Source organism: Malaclemys terrapin, chromosome 11 (genome assembly GCF_027887155.1).
Source record: "Malaclemys terrapin pileata isolate rMalTer1 chromosome 11, rMalTer1.hap1, whole genome shotgun sequence".
Taxonomy (NCBI): domain Eukaryota; kingdom Metazoa; phylum Chordata; order Testudines; family Emydidae; genus Malaclemys; species Malaclemys terrapin.
This window is the reverse complement of record NC_071515.1, coordinates 41923680-41941730: the sequence shown is the minus strand read 5'-3', so window position 1 is coordinate 41941730 and position 18051 is coordinate 41923680. Positions and strand designations below refer to the sequence as shown.

The following is an 18051-nucleotide window of genomic DNA, read 5'->3' as shown; positions in this document are numbered from 1 at the left end:
AGTCCCCCGGACCGGTGGCCGGGACCCGGGCAGTGTGAGTGCCACTGAAAATCAGCTCACGTGCCGCCTTTGGCACGCGTGCCATAGGTTGCCTACCCTTGTACTAGGCAATTAAAAATCAAAATTAAAAAGGAGAGGAACAAAGCAGTTGTCCTAACCCCCCTCCATTCAACCTTAGATACCTCTTACAAACCAAAACCAACAGAACATATTAAGTTAGGGACTGATGTGTTATGTAGGTGCCGCCCAGCTTCAGCATGGGATCCTTAATAAACCAAACTCATGTTTTGTTTGTTAGTACAAGTAAACTAAGACATGCATAATTTACCAAAAGTCTTATAATAACTTCCATTAATAAGCAAATGTATAATATAATAGAGGTCTATAAAATCCTGACAGGTGTGGAGAAAGTAAATAAGGAAGTGTTATTTATTCCTTTTCGTAACACAAGAACTAGGGGGTCACCAAATGAAATTACTAGGCAGTAGATTTAAAACAACCTGTGGAACTCATAGACTCATAGACTTTAAGGTTAGAAGGGACCATTATGATCATCTAGTCTGACCTCCTGCACAATGCAGGCCACACAATCTCACCCACCCACTCCTGTAACAAACCCCTAACCTATGCCTGAGTTATTGAAGTCCTAAAATCGTGGTTTAAAGACCTCAAGGTGCAGAGAATCCTCCAACAAGTGACCCGTGCCCCACACTGCAGAGGAAGTGACCTCCTTGCCAGAGGATGTTGTGAGGTCCAAGACTATAACAGGGTTCAAAAAAGAGCTAGATAAATTGATGGAGTATAGGTTCATCAATGGCTATTTGCCAGGATGGGCAGGGATGGTGTCTCTAACCTCTGTTTGCCAGAAGCTGGGAATGGGGGACAGGGAATGGATCACTTGATGATTACCTGTTCTGTTCATTCCCCCTGAGGCACTTACGTTGACCACTGTTGGAAGACAGGATACTGGGCTAGATGGGCCTTTGGGCTGACCCAGTATGGCCATACTTATGTTCTTATGTTCACCATATCTTAGGACGTCATTCTGCACGAATATGCCCTAATATTATCAGACCCTTATTGATTCAACACTATTCAAGTTACTTAATGCTTTAAATCTCTTATTCCCGGTGCTTCAACTGAAACAACACTCCTCAGTTTTTGTTTTTTCCCCTTGGCTTTGAAAACCTGGCTAGGTCCGTTCTGTAGCTATGTCACAAATAATATATCCAGAAATTTCTTGAACTAGCAGTGGTACACGAACTGAGTCTGACACAGACTTTCTGAAATTGGTCTTTTGGGGCAACTTCCCATTTTAGGAGGTTGAAGATTAAGGACTTGATCCAAAGCCGATTAAAGTCAATGGAAAGACTCCTATTGACTTCAGTGTTTTTTGGATCAGGGATAAGGTAGGGCATAATGTGCTGGCTGACCTATAGATGGTATCTACTACTGCTGAAAACTAAGGGAGATTCTTTTTTTTGCTGAAGTAGTAGAACTCTGCGCATTTGGAGCAGACAGACCTGACCTGTTTTTCTATGCTGCTTGTGCCTGGTTTAACTAGTAACTATGTACTACATTGTGATCACCGATTAATTACAAAGGATAAAAATCCACAATGGATGATGGTTGGCTTTTCTTCCATAGTGACAGAGAACCCCTAAAATGCGAAGCTTGAGGTGCCAACATTCGGGAGAAAACCATCACCGAGTGTCTAATATTCTATTTGTATTGTTTCAGAGTAGCAGCTGTGTTAGTCTGTATCCGCAAAAAGAAGAACAGGAGTACTTGTGGCACCTTAGAGACTAACAAATTTATTAGAGCATAAGCTTTTGTGGACTACAGCCCACTTCTTCGGATGCATATAGAATGGAACATATATTGAGGAGATATATATACACACATACAGAGAGCATAAACAGGTGGGAGTTGTCTTACCAACTCTGAGAGGCCAATTAATTAAGAGAAAAAAAACTTTTGAAGTGATAATCAAGCTAGCCCAGTACAGACAGTTAAGAAGTGTGAGAATACTTACAAGGGGAGATAGATTCAATGTTTGTAATGTCTCAGCCATTCCCAGTCCTTATTCAAATTGTGATTGTGTCTAGTTTGCATATCAATTCTAGCTCAGCAGTCTCTCGTTGGAGTCTGTTTTTGAAGTTTTTCTGTTGTAATATAGCCACCCGCAGGTCTGTCACTGAATGACCAGACAGGTTAAAGTGTTCTCCCACTGGTTTTTGAGTATTTTGATTCCTGATGTCAGATTTGTGTCCATTAATTCTTTTGCGTAGAGACTGTCCGGTTTGGCCAATGTACATGGCAGAGGGGCATTGCTGGCACATGATGGCATATATCACATTGGTAGATGTGCAGGTGAACGAGCCCCTGATGGTATGGCTGATGTGATTAGGTCCTATGATGATGTCACTTGAATAGATATGTGGACAGAGTTGGCATCGGGGTTTGTTACAAGGATAGGTTCCTGGGTTAGTGGTTTTGTTCAGTGATGTGTGGTTGCTGGTGAGTATTTGCTTTAGGTTGGGGGGTTGTCTGTAAGCGAGGACAGGTCTGTCTCCCAAGATCTGTGAGAGTAAAGGATCATCTTTCAGGATAGGTTGTAGATCTCTGATGATGCGCTGGAGAGGTTTTAGTTGGGGGCTGAAGGTGACAACTAGTGGTGTTCTGTTATTTTCTTTGTTGGGCCTGTCTTGTAGGAGGTGACTTCTGGGTACTCGTCTGGCTCTGTCAATCTGTTTTTTCACTTCAGCAGGTGGGTATTGTAGTTTTAAGAATGCTTGATAGAGATCTTGTAGGTGCTTGTCTCTATCCGAGGGATTGGAGCAAATGCGGTTATATCTTAGAGCTTGGCTGTAGACAATGGATCGTGTGGTGTGTCCTGGATGGAAGCTGGAGGCATGTAGGTAAGTGTAGCGGTCAGTAGGTTTCCGGTATAGGGTGGTATTTATGTGACCATCGCTTATTAGCACAGTAGTGTCCAGGAAATGGACCGCTTGTGTGGATTGATCTAGGCTGAGGTTGATGGTGGGATGGAAATTATTGAAATCATGGTGAAATTCCTCAAGGGCTTCTTTTCCATGGGTCCAGATGATGAAGATGTCATCAATGTAGCGCAAGTAGAGTAGGGGCGTTAGGGGACGAGAGCTAAGGAAGCATTGTTCTAAGTCAGCCATAAAAATGTTGGCATATTGTGGGGCCATGCGGGTACCCATAGCAGTGCCGCTGACTTGAAGGTATATATTGTCCCCAAATGTGAAATAGTTGTGGGTGAGGACAAAATCACAAAGTTCAGCCACCAGGTTAGCTGTGACATTGTCAGGGATACTGTTCCTGATAGCTTGTAGTCCATCTTTGTGTGGAATATTGGTGTAGAGGGCTTCTACGTCCATAGTGGCCAGGATGGTGTTTTCTGGAAGATCACCGATGGATTGTAGTTTCCTCAGGAAGTCAGTGGTGTCTCGAAGATAGCTGGGAGTGCTGGTAGCGTAGGGTCTGAGGAGAGAGTCTACATAACCAGACAGGCCTGATGTTAGGGTGCCAATGCCTGAGATGATGGGGCGTCCAGGATATCCAGGTTTATGGATCTTGGGTAGCAAATAGAATACCCCTGGTCGGGGTTCTAGGCATGTGTCTGTACAGATTTGTTCCTGTGCTTTGTCAGGGAGTTTTTTTAGCAGATGGTGTAGTTTCTTTAGGTAATCCTCAGTGGGATCAGAGGATAATGGCCTGTAGAATGTGGTGTTAGAGAGCTGTCTAGCAGCCTCCTGGTCATATTCCAATTTATTCATGATGACGACAGCACCTCCTTTGTCAGCCTTTTTGATTATGATGTCAGGGTTGTTTCTGAGGCTGTAGATGGCGTTGTGTTCTGCATGGCTGAGGTTATGTGGCAAGTGATGTTGCTTTTCCACAATTTCAGCCTTTGCACGTCGACGGAAGCAATCTATATAGAAATCCAGTCTGTTGTTTCGACCGTCCGGAGGAGTCCACGCAGAATCCTTTTTTTTGTAGTGCTGGTAGGGAGGATTCTGTGGGTTAGTATGCTGTTCAGAGGTATGTTGGAAATATTCTTTGAGTCGGAGACGTCGAAAGAAGGATTCTAGGTCACCGCAGAACTGTATCATATTCATGGGTCTGGAGGGACAAAAGGAGAGGCCCCAAGATAGGACAGACTCTTCTGCTGGGCTAAGAGTATAGCTCCAATCCCTCGGATAGAGACAAGCACCTACAAGATCTCTATCAAGCATTCTTAAAACTACAATACCCACCTGCTGAAGTGAAAAAACAGATTGACAGAGCCAGACGAGTACCCAGAAGTCACCTCCTACAAGACAGGCCCAACAAAGAAAATAACAGAACACCACTAGCTGTCACCTTCAGCCCCCAACTAAAACCTCTCCAGCGCATCATCAGAGATCTACAACCTATCCTGAAAGATGATCCTTTACTCTCACAGATCTTTGGAGACAGACCTGTCCTCGCTTACAGACAACCCCCCAACCTAAAGCAAATACTCACCAGCAACCACACATCACTGAACAAAACCACTAACCCAGGAACCTATCCTTGTAACAAACCCCGATGCCAACTCTGTCCACATATCTATTCAAGTGACATCATCATAGGACCTAATCACATCAGCCATACCATCAGGGGCTCGTTCACCTGCACATCTACCAATGTGATATATGCCATCATGTGCCAGCAATGCCCCTCTGCCATGTACATTGGCCAAACCGGACAGTCTCTACGCAAAAGAATTAATGGACACAAATCTGACATCAGGAATCAAAATACTCAAAAACCAGTGGGAGAACACTTTAACCTGTCTGGTCATTCAGTGACAGACCTGCGGGTGGCTATATTACAACAGAAAAACTTCAAAAACAGACTCCAAAGAGAGACTGCAGAGCTAGAATTGATATGCAAACTAGACACAATCAACTCCGGTTTGAATAAGGACTGGGAATGGCTGAGCCATTACAAACATTGACTCTATCTCCCCATGTAAGTACTCTCACACTTATTATCAAACTGTCTGTACTGGGCTAGCTTGATTATCACTTCAAAAGTTTTTTTTCTCTTAATTAATTGGCCTCTCAGAGTTGGTAAGACAACTCCCACCTGTTTATGCTCTCTGTATGTGTGTATATATATCTCCTCAATATATGTTCCATTCTATATGCATCCGAAGAAGTGGGCTGTAGTCCACGAAAGCTTATGCTCTAATAAATTTGTTAGTCTCTAAGGTGCCACAAGTACTCCTGTTCTTCTATTTGTATTGTGTAGAGACAAGGCAGTTGGTTAACATGAGAACGACATTCAACTATTTGATACATCCTGCTTCAGCGTTGTCCTACACACGCTTCCTTCTTGGTGCCTTCATTCTTGGAAAACCTTTCAGAGCTTGGGAACAATACAATAAATTAAGCTTAACACTTACTGACATTTATTCAAACTTTTAATTAAATGTGAACACTGAAATCCAATAGGGTATAAATGACTTTATAGAAGGAGTCAAGGTTTGGTGGTTTATATATCCAGTGTAATACTTGTCTTTTCAGTTTTTTGATACCCTGAAATTATACGTTTGTAATCCGATCAATTTTAATTATTTGTTTCCCAACAGTTTTTCTCCAAGTTCGTTGAACCTGCTTTGTGTTTTTACAGTAACATACACAATGAAGCAGTGAAGTGTACTGATAAGCAGTGTTTTAAACATAAATGATATCTGAAGCAATACAACAATTTGTAATAAATTTGCCAATTTTGTAGTTTGATGAAAGAGAACATTGGAATGGAATTTGCTGTGACATTGCCACATTTTGTTTACTAGCAATATCCCATATGAGGTGAGGTTACGAAACATTTTTACCAACGTTTCAGTTTACATTAGTAAACTTTCATTTTTTTACAATAATAAAAACATCAGACTATACAGCTGTGAACCTTTTAGCCATTAGTGATAATTGGCTCATTTATATGCGTTAGTTATGCATTTGTCAATGCATGACTCATGACAGCTCAGTTATGATAAATTAAAAGTAATGATTATATAAATTCCTTACTGCCTTTTATCCATATGTTAGGACCTTGCCTGATGTTTCTGTCACCCTTGTGATGAGTGGTTGGCTTTGTAGTAATTTCATTATCTACTTCTCTCCTGATGGCCAACATCATTTGCATAACAAGCTTATCTGGTTCAAGTTGTGGTCCAGACCTGTATATTGACACAAAACGGAGCATGCTGCTTCAGCTAAGCATATCTTTAACTTCAGTTCTGTTGACACAATGATTTCATCCTTGCCAACACTGGCAAATTTAGGCAATGTAGTTTCTTTTCCATAGTTCTGTGCCTTGTTCAGAGTCATAGCGGTGCTCCAGATGAAATGCCAAAATGTTTTTCCTGTCCTGAGAGGCTTTTGTATTCTAAGTACTCACTCGCATACCACAGTAATTTGTAAAACTTCCAAGCTGGAAGATCTAATGTTATTTTTCATATAGCTCTTGAGCTGATTGTAGGCAATAAAGGTAAATTACTTTTGTTAACATGAAATCCACAGAATGCTAATACAATTTGAGTTAGTGATTTTGCTGTAAAATCCCAGTGGACACAAGGCACAGGTACTTTTTACCTGGATGTAGCTAGGTGAGGTCAAAACTCTCTCCCTTCCCTCACCTAGTGTTGACCTTGACTAGCTACATTGAGGTAAAAACTACAGCACCTTGTCTCCACTGGGATTTTGCAATGATATAGCTAATGAGATAGTTACCTTGCTGTAGAAACACATCTTGTTAGCGTTGAAGACGTAGCCTTAGTCAAGCCATCTCAGACAACAGCAAAATGGCATGTCATTTCCTATAAGTAGGCTTGGAAGGATTAGATTTTTGTTGGTAAATGTTGATTTCACTGTACACTCACAAATTGAAAATATATTTCCATCGATGATAATAAAAATTTACGGATAGGTAAAGTAAGAAAAATGCTGTGTGAGAACTGTGGTTTGATTTAAGAGTATTTACTTTGTATATTTTGACATGTGATGCGTTTTAACGGTTATAGAGCTTTAGCTTTTTGAATCTCAACATCTACTGTCATTAAATAGTTGCTGTCTGACCCCCTATAATTTCCTGCAACTGTGAAAATTTGATAAAAATTGAAAAAATGCTTAAAATCCATACTTTTGCACAGCTGTGAAAACTTAAATCAATAAAAATTAAAAAAAAATGATTAGAAATAAATATTGATATCCATTGAAATAATAAAAATCAAATTCTACCAAGCCTAGCTATAAAGTTACTTAAACAACTGCATTGATTGCCACCTCTATAGGTACTAAAAATGATAGACTTTTACTTATGTTCATTCAACTGAAATAAAATCTCAGGTTTGAAAAGTTCACTCCCTCCTATGACCGTGAAAATTTATGAGGCTAAACTTCTTTTTTTACAGCTGCAACATTAATGTTGTCTGTCCTTATATGATAACACCATTTACACACGTGGTATTTCTGAATTCATGCAGGAATGTTAATATGTTAAATGGTAAAATGAGTAAAGATACAAATTAGTTAAAAGGAGTTCAAGCACCACAAATAATATTGCAGTGACTCTGGAGGCGGCAAGAAGAGTTAATATGTTCTTGGAGCAGAAGGCACAATAGCCTTTATTTATATTACATCAGAAAATGGTCATTTTAATTAAAATGAGCAACGGTATCTCCAGGGACAGACACCTCCTTTTACATTTATTTAGCCAATGATTAGCTATTATGGCTCCTTCAATTAATTAGTCTCTCTCAAGCTGCAGGGAATTAAAGAATTAAGAAACTCAGGGAGCAGTAAGCTCAAAATGTAAAATTTCAAAATTTAGGGTCTCCAACATTGATCACATATACTATCAATGATTGATTGTAAAACAATGGAAACCTGATTTCCTAACTTTTTAAATTTAGATTTTTGTATTTAGTTTTCATGTAAAATATGATTATAGCCATGCATCACAAGGTTGAATTTCAGAATGAAGAGTAATTTATATCTCCTAATTGATCATCTAGATCCTAAGGGCCCTATTTTGACCTCACTGATGTCTCATTTATGATCTCAGTTCTCTGGCTGTAGAGCACAAAAATGTGACACACAGAGAGACTATATTAGTGTATTTTCTCGCTTGGGATGCAGTGTACGTGTAACCCTTCTGCCAGGTGGAGCCAGCAGCAACAAGGGCTGGGTTCAGTATCTAGGGCAGTGGTTCTCATACTTTTGTACTGGTGACCCCTTTCACATAGCAAGCCTCTGAGTGCCACCCCCCCCCCCCTTATGAATTAAAACCACTTTTTTATATATTTAACACCACTATAAATGCTCGAGGCAAAGCGGGGCTTGGGGTGGAAGCTGACAGCTCGTGACCCCCCCACACACACATAATAACCTCATGACCCCCTGAGGGGTCCTGACCCCCAGTTTGAGAACCCCTGATCTAGGGGTTCCTTTTCAACAAAACAACACAAAACTGGCTCAAACCCCCACCCAGTGACCTGGGACAATTACACACCACCCCCTGGGCACCTCTAAGAGGCAATACTTCCCCTCTCACAAGCACAGAGTCTGAGTGTAGCAAAACCTTTTAGTAAAAGGAGGGAATTAACTGAGCATTAATTTGGGAAAACACTGCAACGAGGGTTCATAAACACAAGCCATGAGCAAAAGACCTACACCCAAGTAAGTTGGGCAGTGTCCTTTCCCCCTCAGTCTTAAGTCCAGTAACCCAAAAGTACCTTTAATGTGCCTGTCCCTTTTCTGTACCCCAGTCACAGTTGGTGTCCTTGGCCAGTGTAGCCACACAGTTCACCTCCCACCCTGTGTAGAAGGCGTGGGGGGGCGGGGGTAAGGAGGCACCTTACATGCTGCACTGCTCAGGCACTCACTTGTCACCCCAACGGCCAATTGCCACGTCTCTGCAGGACTCTGCTCTGGCCCTCTGCACCAGCTTCTCTGCTGGCCACTTGCCATACCTCTCCGCCAGCCGCCCAGCTGGCCACTTGCCAGGATGGCCTCCCACATACACACTTAACACAGCTCTTAGTGATTTAAGCTGTTAGTGGGGCAGCCTCACTGTTGGTGCACTCTGGGCAGTCTCTTGCAATAGAGACACTGTCCGAAAGTAGGTCTAATACTTAGACCGAGGTATCAGTGATTTCAGCTCTGCAGTGTGAAACAAGACTCTCAATTGAGTCTAAATTAGCTCTTTTATTTTACCATGGAGAGAGGAAGGGTCAAATGGTCATTGTTAAGCTCCGGTGATTCTCAGCTGGTATAAGGGCCAAACTGGTCCCTTGCCAAGCTCAGTATTGGGGTGTTAGGAGATATAAAGATGGCACAGTTCAGCCAGACCCAGGGATCAGGGCCATTGACCTTGCTAAACCTTTTTCTTACAATACATTTGTTTTGTAGTGTGTAGAGATGATATGTCTATTCCTAAGTGCCAAGTGATTATGCTCTCTCTGGCTACGTCTACATTTGAGCTGGGAGGTGTGATGACCAGATTGCGTAGACATACACATGCTAACTCTCCTTGAGCTAGAGGGCTAAAAATAGCAGTGTAGCCAGGGTAGCATGGGCAGCAGCTCAGGCTACCTGCCTGAGTACATACAAAGGGGCTCTGAGTGGTACATATTCTGGTGGCTAGCCCAAGCTGATACAGTACACTGCTATTTTTAGTATGCTAGCTTGAGCAGCGCGAGTGCGGGTCCGTCTACACAAGCTGGGACACTCACCTTCCAGTTCAGATGCAGATATGCCCTATGACTGGTGCTTGTGGGCTCAGGTGCACCTTTGTTGGATTTTTTTCCCAGAAGACACAGAATAAAAAGAGGCCTCTTTTGTACTGCATGATGGGAAAAATCTCACTAAACACATGCTCTTCTGATGGAGAGGAGATATAAACCTCCTTTGTCTTCATTCTAGCTGCATCCAATTTTAGCAATTCATTGTCACATTTGGAATTTGGTTTCCTCACTGCAATTCTAGCCCCCTATATGCTTCATCTGGCAGAAATCTGGGTGCCACAATGACCTGTGTGGATGGCAAAAAGGGGAGCACATTCAGAACCTACTACGCTGAGGACAAAATATACTTCTTGTAATATTAGGTCATCAATAGAATGACCTATTGGTTCTAGCGAAGAGAAATCTGAAAGCCAAATATGACCAGGAGTGTCTGAAGGGAGACCAATAAAATAGAATAGATCCTGTGCCTGAGGAAGGAAAAGGTGAGCCCTGACTTTATCCTGACTTCTTCATCATATATTCAACAGGATTTTCAAAATCACGTCCTGTTAGCCTAACCTTGCTTCCGTTGGGGCCAGTGCTAAAATTCTCAATGGGAAGAGATAGGCCAGCAATGAGTGTTCTGGAAAATGCCATCTGTTATTTTTAAATCCCTCACTCTTCAAAGTAATGTCCACCTGTGTGTGGCGAGCCAAAACCACATGAGATGTTCCCATAGACATTTTTTTTCAAAGCTTGCAGATGTGGTCTCTTATGGTTACACCTTTCTTTATAATTTCACAGTAACTGAGCTTTTCTTAGCTTTCAAACATTTTTTGTTGGTATTTAGATCACATGATGACCAGTGTTAAAATCCAACTGAAAGAGGACTTATTAAGAAAATAGTTGTTGTTGACATTCCAGTATTAGAATATTTCTCTTGTCATTAGGGAAGATTAATAATTTATGGTATTTGCTACCAAATGGCAGATTATTGCAGACATAAATGTGTTCTGTGCAATAAAATTAATATTATGCATGTGACAATTGACCATTGTGTCATAAATTCAATCCTTCACCTTGGTTTCTGATTGTAACTGAAGGAAAAGTAAAATATGTTATTTTTCTTGATGTGGTGGTTTGAGATACAAGACCTATTTAACCTATTACATACAGTCACAGAGTGTGCTTTTACTGAAAGGGCATCGGTATGCAGCTCTGTAGACAATAATGTCTGTATCGTGTGTGTTCTTTTGAATTAGGACTGAAACAAAAATGCTGTAGGAAAATCTGCCACCGTTTCCCCTTTATTTTTCAAAACAGGAGTAGCAGTGGGGGGATGGGCAGGAATAAGAACAGGAGGCAGGGAGGCCTCAGAGAAAGGGACACATCATCATTGGATCATTATTACAAATGTAATTCATGATGTGCCTGTTCCCCTCCACCTGTCTGCTGCATGTGACTAACCAGCATCTGCCAGAGAGCTCCATGGAAGACAGAGGCAGGGATGAGTAGTCAGAGGCAGGTGGTGTAGAGAGGGAACAAAGAATAGAAAATTAACCACTTAGAAACCTTCCAAAAGAGCTTACTTTTCACTCTCAGCTTCCGGGAACCTGATGTTTGGTCCCTTCAGTGTTGATAACAGGGAAGTATTGACTTAATCAGAATTCTTCTTACAAGTGTGATGGAAATGATAGTGCTGTTTGTTAAAAATTTCTTTTTTCTGAAAGGATTAAAATGTCTTAGATGAGACTTTAATATAATGGATCGTGCCAGTATGCTCTGTGCTATCCCTAGGCACTCATTGCTACTCAGTGTCTATTCACTTTAAAAAATGATTTTATATGGATTTAAAGCTGGTGAAAAATGCTGGATTGATGGTACTAGAGAATGAAATTCTTTGTTTCTCCACAGAACAGGTGTGTAGAGCAGAACACACTTCCCCACAGCAATCTGCCATTGCACTTCAGCCATTGTTTATTAATTGAATTATTGTACCACCAACAGGCCTGGGTCCTGTTGTGCTAGGCACTGTACAAATATATAATGACAAGACAACCCCTGCTCTGAAAAGTTTACCATCTCAGTGTAAGACTATAGACAACAGGTATATAAATTAAGCAGATGGGGAGAGCACAAGGAAACAATGAGATTAGATTGGTCAGCAGGAAAAACATTGGCTATAGCAAGTCACCTGGGGGTGAAAGAGCAGATTAATTTCAATGCCTTAAACAATCCTAAATCTCACTCTTGAGATATGCACTAAAGGAGCAAAATAATCCCAACTGTGTTGGTGGTTTCCGTGATGCACTGTATACATCTGTGCACTAGGAACTGGACTGAGCTCACCAACTCACTCCACATAGTCCACTGCAGAGCCCCTACTTTTGGTCACATTCTTTACTGACTTGAGTCAAATCCAAATTGGCAATTTAAAAGTGAAAGGATCCACATCTGATTTAGTCATTCCCACTGAGATTATAAATGAGCTGAATAGAAAAATGTAGCCATAACCACTTCCATGTGCATTTCATTTTCTAAGATTGTTCCTTTTTGATAAAATTCAGTAGAACCTGCTTTACAGTGAAGTAGCTTCACTATAATTAGCGTGTGACCCTCCGTGGAAAAGACCTAACTGGTGCAGGGCAACTGCATGAAAGCCCCCCTTTAATCTTCCATGCAAGAAGGGCTCCTGTATTCTGTAAGAACCATACTTGAGTTTTTACAACATGCACATCTAATAAGAGAGATATTTGCAGCCCTTATAAGATGTGCATGCAGTGAAAGATACAGTAGGGCTTGTACAGGATGCAGGAACTCCAGAAAGGTTGGAAGTGGACATAGATGAAGCTTGCTTTGTCCTGCTACTGTGGGACCCCAGACTCAAAAAACACTAGCTCCCATAGTTCCTTACAATCTAATTTGGGCGTCACTATAAAGGGAGCTTAATTCCTTGGAATGCTTTGACAAAACACAAGACTTCACTTTTTATTCATTGCAGGTGCATTTACACTAGGAGTGAGTTCCTTGCAAGTGGTTTCCACTCTATTTTTTCTTAAATGGCAGCACAAATCCATAGAAACTAAAAGAGAAGAAAATGCCAAGTATCTAACACTGTGTGTGTGTGTGTGTGAGAGAGAGAGAGAGAGAGAACTTCAAATTTATTGTAAGCACACACATGTAACTGATTCAAGTGATTGGAAATGTTTGAACTGTCATGTAGACCTGGCTTTGCTGATGTTGCCTTTTAGAATTTTTCCACTCTCCAAACAGCAGGGGGTAACCAAAGGCAGATTAATTAAGCATGGTTGTGCCTTGGATTTTATTAATTTTTCTGTTTTGTTTTGGGGGCTTAACCCTTTGATGTTTATTTTAAAACTTTGACCATGCAGAGTTATTGAAACAATAAATATTAAAAATAAATCGTACCCTGAATCATCAAGGTATTGCAGTGAGTGCCAAGCAGTAATGGGGTGTAGCAGCTAATGTATCCAGCAATTAACAATGGGCAAACTTGTAAATGTTAGCCACTGTCTTGGACTGCACAAGGGTGGTCAGGCGTAGCAGTTGGAGCAGTGGCGGTCAGAGTTGGGGCCAGGAAACAGGAGTCTGAGCTGAACAGGGCTGGAGGAAGGCTAGAAACAAGACAGACACAGGAGCAATCACTGCTGCAGGTGTAAGCGTTGAGCAATATCTGGCCAAGTGCTACTGCTGGTCTTAAGAGCAGTTCCGACTGTGCTGCTTGGTCAATCAGGTGATTTGGCCAATGAGGAATTTCGGCTATTGTTAGCTGCTAGCTGACCCCAGACCCAGATGCAGGCCCTCATTTGTGAGAGGTTTGGATGAAATTTATTCAGACTTTGTGTGAAGAACTATCTAAGCCTTGTTAGCTTGCAAATTAGGCTGGGACACTGGCCTTTCTTGCAGCATTATGGCCCTTCTACCTCCAGTTCTGACTGGATCCAGAAAGTGCACTTTTTTAATCCCAGGAAAGTTTCTATGTGAATTGGGACATTTCTCATCACAGCTGGACAGGGTTGCCTGTCCACAGGCATTTAGATATCACCTTGATGGATGCAGTGTAAATGCCTGGATAGACAGACCTATAGCGGTGACTGACACTTTGGTGAGTGTAATGTGTGTCTGTTATGACTTGCTGTGTGTGCACTGCATCTTCTCACAGGAGAAGATATATTCTCTTTGCTGCAGATTCAGTTACAATTTTGTTTTCTGCTGCACCTGCTACAGACATCTGCGACACAAAGACACTCTGTGGTCTCTCGTGGAAACCTTACTTTTGTTCTTGTTTTTGTGCACTTAATTTAAATAAAGGTCATTCTGCATTTTGTGTATCTAAAAACATAGTACCTTGGATTAAAATATTCTTGGCGGTATATTGTTTTGTCCATGAAATGCTGGAAATAAAATATAGTATGTCTAAAAATATGTCTGAGGCCTGGATCTGCTCATTAAATCAATTTTTTTTAAAGAACAGATTTGTAGCTATGGAGGTTGTAATCACTCTGGTTAAAAAAAATAATTTAAAAAAGAAACACTAATGCTAGTCTAATCAGTTGTGGCTGGAATAATGAGGGGCATTAGTAATTATTTTCTCTTTCCAAGCTTACAAAATATTCAGACCACCATTGGTGCTCTTATAAAATCTATTTCATTCCATTTATTCATTAGTAAATATTTGTTCATGACTGCTGATAAATAGTTCCCCCTTTCAGTCATCTGATTTGCCAGTTGCAAAATAGCAGTTTACATTGTTGAGACACAGCAATTCCAACAATGTTATCATCCAAGTGCAAGCAGCCAGTGGATTTTTAGAGGCTATCTTAGACAGGCCTATGTGTGGGTGTCTGCTCTTGTTCCCTGCTAATAAATGCTTCATCTTTTCCTGTAATTGTGGCAGAATGGAAATGGTGCTTAGGAGCCTGGCTGTGAGATTGAAGCAAATGGCTGCAACCTATGTTTAATGTAGTGACACTAATGAATTCTGAGAATTAATTTTCAGCAGAGAAAGCAGGATGGAAGATACTAGAATTTCAAATTAAGGAATGGATTGACTTTCGTCAAGGCCAACGTGTACAATATTTGTTTCCTTTTCAACCCCTACTTACTTACCCCTCTTTTTATTTTATAGGCACACACACTAAAATGATGTTCAGATTTGGTATATCTTATATGACACACATCTTGTAATGGATTTTATAGCCAATTTGTACAATGAGAAGTAGGAGTCCCACAGCTTGGATTTTCATTTAGAAATTCCATGGGCCAAACAAATTTAATTAATTTGCAGGTGCAGTAGGCTTGGTGTTTTTAGTTGTAGTTACAGTACAGTTGATGTTGGACTGATCACGTTACTTAGACTAACTGTCCAAATTGGTCCTAGCTGAGAACATATTTTAGTTGAAGCCTTTTCTTACTTCAGAGAGCAGTTTCCTTAGTAATATGAACTTTTAAATACATTTTTGATAATGCAACACACATTTTGATTTGTTCTTGACAATAAGACAGACAGCACTGTGGTTGGTCCATAGCTGCCTCCGAGCTACTGTCTTTTAAAAACATATAAAAGAAAACACTTTGGAAAGTAGCTCATGAGAATGTTAGCAGAGCCAAACCATGAGAGGCGTATGAGAGTATACAGGACTTGTGCTGTAGGTTATAAAGCCCAGGATTTTAATCAAGGAAGTGGTGATAGGCCTTCTCTAGATGTTCATCTTTTAAATGTAAATGTCTCTGTATTTCAAAGGTATGTGCTCCTGCTTCTGCTTACTTTTTTCCTGACTTTGCCAGATTTCCCCCCAGGATTTCAATCTTAAATATTCAAATATAGTTTCCCTGCTTAAAAATAAGTTATATGAACATATGGAATGTGTACAGTCCAGTTTCCATTGTGAGTTGGAACACACACAGCTGAATGGCAGGAGAGCAGTAACAACACAACAGGGACAGGTAGATCAAAGAATCTTTAAGGTCAGAAGGGACCATTATGATCATCTAGTCTGACCTCCTGCACAACACAGGCTACAGAATCTCACCCACCCACCCACCTCTGCATGAAACCTGTGTCTGAGCCATTGAAGTCCTCAAATCATGGTTTAAAGACTTCAAGATGCAGAGAATCTTCCAGCAAGTGACCTGTGCCCCACGCTGCAGAGGAAGGCGAAAACCCCCCAGGGCCTCTGCCAATCTGCGCTGGAGGAAAATTACATCCCAACCCCAAATATGGTGATCAGGTAAACCCTGAGCATGTGGGCAAAACTCACCAGCCAGACACCCAGAAAAGAATTCTCTGTAGTAACTCAGATCCCACACCATCTAACATCCCATCACAAGCCATTGAGCATATTTACCGCTAATAGTCAAAGACCAATTAATTGCCAAAATTAGGCTATCCCATTATACCATCCCCTCCAAAAACTTATGAAGCTTAGTCTTGAAGCCAGATATGTCTTTTGCCTACACTACTCTCCTTGGAAGGCTGTGCCAGAACTTCACTCCTCTGATGGTTAGAAACCTTCATCTAATTTCAAGTCTAAACTTCCTGATGGCCAGTTCATATCCATTTGTTCTTGTGTTCACATTGATACTGAGCTTAAATAATTCCTCTCCCTGCCTGGTATTTATTCCTCTGATATATTTGTAGAGAGCAATCCTATCTCCCCTCAGTCTTCTTTTGGTTAGGCTAAACAAGCCAAGCTCTTTGAGTCTCCTTTCATAAGACAGGTTTTGCATTCCTCGGATCATCCTAGTAGCCCTTCTCTCTACCTGTTCCAGTTTGAATTCATCCTTCTTAAACATGGGAGACCAGAACTGCACGCAGTATTCCAAATGAGGTCTCACCAGTACCTTGTATAACGGTACTAACACTTCCATGTCTTATTAGCCTTTTTCACAGCCATATCACATTGGCGGCTCATAGTCAACCTGTGATCAACCAATACTCCGAGGTCCTTCTCCTCCTCTGTTACTTCCAACTGATGCGTCCCCAGCTTATAACATGACCTTGCACTTTTCACTATTACTATTACTATTACATTTCATCCTATTACTATTACTCCAGTTTACAAGGTCATCCAGATCTTCCTGTATGATATCCCAGGCCTTCTCTGTATTGGCAATACCTCCCAGCTTTGGGTCATCCACAAACTTTATTAGCACATTCCCACTTTTTGTGCCAAGGTCAGTAATAAAAAGATTAAATAAGATTGGTCCCAAAACCAATCCCTGAGGAAATTCACTAGTAACCTCCCTCCAGCCTGACAGTTCACCTTTCAGTATGACTCATTGTAGTCTCCCCTTTAACCAGTTCCTTATCCACCTTTCAATTTTCATATTGATCCCCATCTTTTCCAATTTAGCTAGTAATTCCCCATGTGGAACCATATTGAATGCCTGGCTGAAATTGAGGTAAATTAGATCCACTGCGTTTCCTTTGTCTAAAAAATCTGTTACCTTCTCAAAGAAGGAGATCAGGTTGGTTTGGCACGATCTACCTTTTGTAAAACCATGTTGTAATTTGTCCCAATTACCATTGACATCAATGTCCGCACAAGCTTAAAGGTCTGCTCATAAAGATCCCTTTGCAGGACTGGGGACTAAGGCAGAGAGATGAAGCCTAGCGTATCAGTCACAAACACTAGAAGTACCCCTACTAGTATATGTCCACTGGTTAGATAAGAAACTACTGTACTCATGAAATCTTTAATCTTTATTTTTCCACATACTTTTTTCCTGTATGACCATGCAGCTCAGTGGAACCTACTGCTTCTCACCTGTAACAGTGCTCAGCTTCATGTAAATTGTATCTTAGTAAGAAAAGGTTACTCCCCCGTGAGGAAATTAATGTCCTTGGCTTCTAGTTGGGGTTCTTCTGTCACATGTTTTTTTCAGGCTTGTCAAGCAGAGGAACATACAGTCACCTCAACAGCTTCTCCTGCTTCTCTGGCCAGCCCAGGTTGACTTGGGAACTGTATATTAAATAGCCCTTTTCTGAAGAACAGGGTAGTAACAGTGCCAGCTGTCAGCTTGGGAAGCAACTACATTATTTAACACCAGTAGAGACACTGGCAGCCTGTCACTTCCTTTTCCATTGAACACACAGCTAAAGCCCAAGAAGAGTTGTTTTAGAGACAAGTTCGGAGGAATATGTAGCACATGTTCAGTACAGCATTATAGCAGCAACTGCAATTTGCTCTCTGTATGTGTGTATATATATCTCCTCAATATTTATTCCACTCTGTATGCATCCG

General features: G+C 41.1%; 1 protein-coding gene across 1 annotated transcript in view; it reads left to right on the top strand.

Annotated features, from left to right (window-relative positions):
* The window catches only part of MYO3B (myosin IIIB), a 328398-nt gene that overhangs the window by 104795 nt on the left and 205552 nt on the right, over positions 1-18051 (top strand). The window lies entirely within an intron of this gene.